Source organism: Adiantum capillus-veneris, chromosome 3 (genome assembly GCF_014529385.1).
Source record: "Adiantum capillus-veneris isolate H3 chromosome 3, ASM1452938v2, whole genome shotgun sequence".
NCBI classification, from domain to species: Eukaryota; Viridiplantae; Streptophyta; class Polypodiopsida; order Polypodiales; family Pteridaceae; genus Adiantum; species Adiantum capillus-veneris.
The window spans coordinates 7,347,906-7,355,754 of NC_140933.1; positions in this window are offsets into that span (position 1 = coordinate 7,347,906).

The window sequence follows — 7,849 nt, forward strand, 5'->3', positions numbered from 1 at the left end:
TTTTGCAAAATGGGGGATTGATTATGTCGGACCCATTTCACCTCCTGCATATAAGACTCATGCACAATACATTGTTGTGGCTACAGACTATCTAACAAAGTGGGTCGAAGCAAAGGCAACTCAAAAAGCAGATGCCAGGACCACGGCACAATTTCTATATGAATACGTCTTTGTACGATATGGATTGCCAATAGAAATTGTGAGTGATCAAGGCACACATTTTATAAATGAAGTGATAGAGATCCTTCTAGATGAATTCATGGTAATCCATAGGAAATCAGCCCCGTATCATCCACAAGCAAAGGGACAAGCTGAAGCAACAAACAAAACCATATGCACGGTCCTTACAAAGATTGTATCTGAGTCGAGAACTGACTGGGACCAGAAGTTGCATTCAACATTATGGGCATATAGGATAGCATATAAAACATCAATAGGAACGACCCCATATAACATGGTTTTTGGGCTAAATGATATCTTACCAATAGAATTTTTGATTTCAACCATAAGGGTGGCTAAGGATCTAGAGTGGACAGGGCACGAACTTTCTGATAGAATAGATGACCTGGAAAAGCTAGACGAGCTTCGCCTAAAAGCAGTAGCTTCTATCTACGCTCAAAAAAGGCGACAAAAGGAATTTTTTGATAAGCATGTGCGGACTAAAGAGTTTAAGGTTGGGGACTATGTCCTAGTTTACACTCTGAAACAACATGCTAAGAAGCTTAAAAAGCGAGGGATGGGACCTCTGGTGATTAAAGATCTATCACCAAGTGGAGCCGTCAAGCTTGCTACATTAGACGGAGAAGAAATGCCCAATTGGATTAGTGGATGCAGAGTGAAAAAGTATCTTTTGCCGCTAACCCAAGACATGCTTCTCAAAATACATCAAGAAAAGCTGCGTGTCCAGAAAAAGAAAAAGATTGTGGAGGAAGCGCAAGCCGAGGCGAAGGAAAGAATGGAGAAAAGAAGACTAATGCGTCAGAAACAGCGCAATGAAGGAGCAATACGAATAAACGCAGTCAGTATAACAGAAATGGATAATGACAAAGAAGAACCCATCATTGAATGCAAAGTAGGAACCAACCAAATCAAAGCCAGAGCACTATTGGATTCAGGAGCTCAAACTAACCTACTTTCACTCAGTTTGTATAGACAATTGACAAATGACATTAAATTACAAACTGCCAAGCAAGAGTTAAAGAGTTACTCTGAGAATTCAATCAAAACTGTCGGATGCACAGTTTTACATATACAGATTAACCAGTATGTGTATCCTCATATGTTTTACGTGGTTGAAGACCAAGCTACACAACATCCATTATTGCTAGGACAACCATGGCAGAAGCAATACAATGCAATGATTGACTGGAGTTCTAAATCAGTGCTTATCAAATACGAAGGTGAAAGTCAATCAGTTAAGTTCACCAAAGGAGCAGAGCCAACTCCAAAGGAAGAATCCAAGAACAAAGGTAAACAACAACCAGAGAAAAAGAAGAAGCAATGGCAACCAAAACTTTCTATACAACTGGATTGCTCTTCGACGAGGAGCTCTCAACATTGGATAAGGAAGACAAGCAATAATATAACAGCTCAACCTTGGGAAAAAACGGAGTCAAAGTTGGTATGGAGACCAAAAAAGGTTGTGCCAGAGAACACAAAGGTGGAAAACAGAGTCTTCCATACCAGACAACAGCGTGATTCCAGACAATCAAGGACAGTGAAACAGATCTGGATTCCAAAGAAGTTCATGACGGCACAAAGCTATAGCAAGCAAATTTGGATCCCAAGGATTTGTAAACAGGAACTCCCTTCAGTACAATCCACGGAAACTCCTAGGTATTTCAAGGCGAGGAAATCAACACAAAGAACAAAGCAGGTTTGGGTCGCAAAGAGTTTGTGGCAAGCACAAGCGAAGCGGAAGCAGATTTGGATTGTGAATAAGAACAACAAGGTAAAGAAGAATCCATCTACTGATTCTACTACCGAAGTGCCAAAACCAACCCAAAACCCGACCACCAATCCTTCAATCAAACAAAGAGCAGCTTTATTGGAAAGACTGTTGTATCATCGCTCTACAATTGCATTGGGACCTTATGACCAAAACCACTACAATGCTTCGCCCACAGACACTTCATAGTCGTCCGGGAGGACTCAGACTAGGAGGGGGGGAGGTATACAGGTATACAGGAGCTACAAAGCAGCTACAAGCGACAAAAACAAAGAAAAACAAAAATTATATTACAAGGACAGTGTCTTACATGATTTTGCAATTTTTATGTTTGATTGCGGATATTGATAATATTTATGCCCTTATATACCTTGTTTTGCAACAAGAAGAGATCAAATGATGAATTTGGGTCTTTAGACGTGTAAATATCACTAAATAAGAGTGTTTTTGGAGCTAAAAAGTGGAAAAAAGTGGTAATCCAAGTCCAAAAATCACAAATAAGTGTATATTCATATACACAGAGTTACCAGCTATTTATTGTGTATGTTTGGAATTTTTTGGCTTCAATTTGCTATTTTCCTTTAATTTTTTATGATTTTCTTAATAAAAGTAAAATAAAAATAAAAAAGCAGGTGAAATGAGATCGGAAAAAAGAAAAGAATAGATGGTGATGATCCTAATGACAAGGGCAACCCATGGTAAAAATTGAGTACAATTCGGGAAAAGCTGCGGAAAGTCCGAAATGACAGAATTTTGGCAAAGTGTACAGATTTCTCAGAAATAGATCAAACGGAGTCCAAATTGAGAAATTTCAAATCCTAAAGTGCATTTCACGACGAGATAGGAGCACATGTCAAATTTGGTAACAAGTGATCCGGGAAGTCCGAAGTTAAGTATTTTTCACATCACTTTCAAGCTCATTTCCACTATTACCTTCTTGGAGAGAGCAAAGAGCACACAGGAGCATCCAACCTTCTACAGCTTTCTACGACTGCTACGAGAGTTCAGAGGACACCAGACATGAGAGGTAGACTCGTTGCCATAAGCTTTTGATGCTTATCATTAACTTTTGTCGCAAAAACTGACCAAAACCAAGAAACAAGAGCAAACGGGGAATGCGGTAGAATGCTAGGTAGTGGCACAACCGCCTAACCAAACCTTGCAAGAACTTATAGGTGGGTTACCCTAGTATAGAAGATGGGTTTCTAACACTCAAGGCTCGAGAAAGAACGACTGGAAAAACCCTAGGTCAACAGAGCCTGCAAGAGGCAAACAGGAAAAAGTTGTCGAAACGACACAAAACTTCTCAGGAAGCTTAACAACATCGAGGGCAATGCAACCATGGAGTATCTCCAGGTTTGGACCACCAAAAGTAGGTCGGAACAACCGATTCGGCTGCGGACACACAAAGCGTCATTTTGGCATAACGGCTGAAATTGACGACCGAATGAAATGAAACTTCACAAGCAGCTTCAAATATACATGGATGACTTATGTTTGCAAGCAAAACCCAAAAGAAAGCTGATTCACTTACCGATGGTGAAAAAGACGCTTTCGGGCAACCAAAAGGAGGAAGATGGAGAACGGGGAGCCAAAGTCAAGTTCAATCAAATAGATGGCTTCACAACATATCCAGTGAGTTGGAAATGCAACTCTCGAGAAGAAAAGTTGAAGAAATTCAACTCCAAGGCAAAAAGACGACTTCGGAGACTGAAATGCCTATAAGGGGGCTTTTTAGCTAAACTGATGACTTTTTAAGTTGAAAACTAGTTAGCAGGGCTTAGGGCAGTAGCACAAAGCATTCTTTGCACAAAAAGACCAACATTTCAAGAAAAGACATCATACGCGTATGATGTCTCACTGCATGAATTTCACATCCATTTCAACATTTGAGTGCATAGCCTCATTCCACATGTTAATCACATCCTATGAACCAAGTATCATGAGAATTGGAGTTAGAAAACCCAAGGAAAACCAAAAAGATGCAAAGTAGGCCATAAAATTGATTTTTGGTCCTAATTTTGTCAAAATAACTCCAAACTCATTGAAACTTTGTAGGATTGTTGATTAACACATCTACAAGCTATCTGGAACCAAAAAGCACCATTTTGACACAAAACACATCATACGCGTATGATGTCTATTTGCACTTACAGAGCAAAAACTGCTCATTTGTCATCATACATCCATTATATATATCTAATACATGCTACATATGAAATTTGGAACCATTTGGTCAAGAGGATCACCCCATTAGCCCAATTGAGGGAAAATTCTTCACCTAAAGCCTATTTTTGGCCCAAATCCAACATACTCAAGTCCAAACCAAGATTTGAGTAGAAACAGTCCTTCACTAGTACATGGGGAGTCCACAGAACCAATCCCATGCAAAATTGATGAAAAAGACATCATACGCGTATGATGTCTCCAGAGCCATTTTTAGCCCAAAATCTATCCAAACTTTATAAATCCACTGAATAAGCCTATCTAAAGCCAAATCCAAGCTTATAGAGAAATTTGATCCAAAAATACACTAAAAGACATCATACGCGTATGATGTTTCACTATGTGATTTTGGCACCTCAGGGCTTCAACCACCAAACAGAAGTGATCTACATGCCATTTGAAAGTGAACCACCAAGTTTTATCCAATTTGGATCATAAAATCCAAATCCCTTTCAAAAAATTTCCAAGAGCCGGAACTGGACTAAACTGGCCAAAACTTGACCAAATGGGATCCAAACTCAAATCCAAGCATATGATACTCATGTATACATGTGCGCTCCTTGCCGCACTGTCGAAGCAAGGGACTTGCCAATACACCGTGTACCAGCCGCAGACGGCTCCAAGCACACAACTAGTTTAACTAGTGAGCTCAAGAGGGCAATGGTGTGTCACTCACCGCCTTATGCTCCTGCCGTAGAGGATTCCTCGCCGTGAAGAAGAGGGAGACGCCGCTACGCCGCGCTCAACCGCCTCGCCGCCGTCGTGCCGCCGCAATGCTCGATCGCACACACACTCTCACTCTCTCTCTCTCTCTCTCTCTCTCTCTCTCTCTCTCTCTCTCTCTCTCTCTCTCTCTCTCACACGCACACACACGAGGAGATGGTGAAGGAGAAGGTGGAGATGGAGCAAGAGCAGCTTCTATTGCACAATGAGAGAATGACTCAATTTTAGGTTTAATTGGCTTTTATGTGAGCTCACCCCATTCACACTTGGGCGCCCATGCTTAGCCAACTAACCCTAGCATGTTCGCGTTAGAGTGCGCCTCTCATCGGCGATCACTCTACCTTTCCCTATTGGACCGACAAGCCCGGTGCCTGACTCTACTTAAATAAATAATACGGTTACAGTGTCCGTCGTAGGCGATAGGGTGTCCGTGAGCCACGAGGGTTAACATTGCCCCCCTTCCTGATGTAGATTCCGTCCTCAGAAGCTATTGAGTTGAAGCTCGGTATGTCCATGTTGTAGAGCATCTAGATTTGAATCTGCAAGGCAAAGTCAATGTTTTAGCAAGCGGAATTATATTGCCATAAATCATGAGGGGAATGTAAAGTACATGTGGAAATGAGTAAATGCAAGATTTATGAAATGTTAGACTTCCATTAAGGACAAATAAATTGCACTTTGAGTAAATTAATTAATCAAGAGTTTTGAGCTTATGGGTGAGTCTATCAATTAGTTAGCTATGACTAAGGTTAAAACAACTACTCTAGTACTAGCTAAGCTAAGAAGATTATCTAAATGCAAGATTCCCTAATTATGCTTTTCAGCTTTGATTAGCCAACTTGCTCTCACAACTGCAAACAAAAGCTGGAAATGTTAACTGTAAGCTCAATGGAAGTCTTTTGATTTTTTATTTTTTATAATACTTTTTTACTTTGGGTCACAATCATGTGACGTGTGTGCATATTTTGTATGTCCGGGGTTTTTTGCTTCTCAAGGAAAAGCGCCCACACTGGGAACCTCTAGGGCTCTAGTACCATAGACAATACATGTGAGTGAAGTACCAATTCAAGCCAGGATTTCTCTTCCAGCGTAAGATTTTTCATTTGTGGCACTTATGTTTTTTTTTTTTTTTTTTCTTCCATTTCCTTGGTATTCGCACTAGTGTTTTTTGTTGTTTGAGTGAGCAAGCCTTTCTCTGCCTAAAACATTCCTAAGGTCTCAAATACTCGGATAATTTTATTAGCTAGGCCTAGTGGTCAAGTAAATGAGTTAACCTAAAGTCACGGTCTCCTAATCTCCAGGCTCATCCATAAGATTAAACTGAAGTTCAATCAACTTAAGCAAAGACAAATTTATACATCTATAATGGCAGATAACAATCATAACTATTGCACTCAAACAAAGAATGAAAAATCATTATTAGCAATTACACATATCCACCAACATGAATCATGGAAAGTAGTACACCTGGAGGTATGGAGTGGCTCATTTCGTTGAAGCAGATGTCCTCAGCCATGTGGATGGAGATCCATATAAGTCCTACCTAACACATCCAAAAACAGGCACTATACCTCTAGGAGGCATGTCAGTGTGAAAAATTAAAACTCCTAAAAAACAAACTCAAAACACAATCTAGACCCCTAACCTACCTATCTGTCACCCCTTTTAGAATCAAGGAAAGAGGATATTATATAAACCGGGTGGCCACCCTAAGGCTAGGCCTCTATCCTCATCATCTAGATAAATAAAATCGTTGTCCGTGAGGCCATAGTCTTCCTCGGTCTCTATTAGTTCCTCTTCATCATCCTCTTGTGCAAGCATGCTAATCAAGAACCTCGCGATGCGTGGATACTCATCTTGTGCAAAAGAATAAGCATGTGCCATTGGAGACACATTCGCTACACGGTAGGGATCACTAGTTAGCCATAGACGTATCAGCCATTCTAACTCCTCAAAATTTCTCTCACATGCAAGGCTCTCTATCAAATCCCATTCGCAAGAAAGTATAGGGTAGCATACGTAGAACACTTGAGGAAAAGACAAAGGGTACCTTTCATCAAAAATATAAGTGCAAGCCTCTGGTGAAGTAGCCATTTCTGACAAGACAGATAGATTTGGTTAGGCGAATAAAACATAAGAGTTGCTTTTGTGTGTTGCTTGAATTGACACGGTGAATTTGGACTTATATGTAAGATCTGATAGGGTGCTCTCTCGTTGCTAGTCGCTCTTGCTCTTTACTATTTTTGTTTTTTGGGAGTATAAGGCTATATATATACATTCCCTAAGATGGGAATTGAGAGGTCAGGGAGGAAGGTTGAGAGGGGAGCGAGTGAATGATTGATGTTAGCAAACACTCCCCCCTTCCTTGGGTAGATCATACCTTTTGGAAGGAAGTCGTCACCTTTTGAAACCAATTGTTCCAAGTTGTTATGGGTGAAGGTTTTAACCAATAGTTTTAGACCGCCCTATGCGTTTCATCTAGTTGCAAGGGTGGTAAGGTACTCTCCCATGATTTTATTGGCAACGTTGTTGTAGGTGGTGAACTTACCCCGGGAGGTGCAAACTCTTTCGTGCTTGTATGGATATGTACAGTGGTAGGTGGAGGTTGTGTCGAAGCTTCTATTTGCGTATAGGAACTACATGAAGAGCAAGAAGCTTCAATTGATTTCCCTGTTCCTGAGCTAGGTGGAACAAATCGTTCTTTCTTTGGTACCCAAACTAGCTCTAGATCGGGTGTGTAACATTCCATGATTTTTTCCTTTCCGCGATTTTCAATTTGTTTTGGAGCCACAGGATTGGGTTTACATGGGCCAGGTGACAGGTAAGAGTACACTTTACGTTTGGGCACCCAGATTTGATCATTTCCTTCATAGTATCCTTGGGCTTCCAATAGTCGTTTAGGAATCCAACGCAACGTTTCTTTACATTTCTTGGAGTGAGTGGGACGGTTCT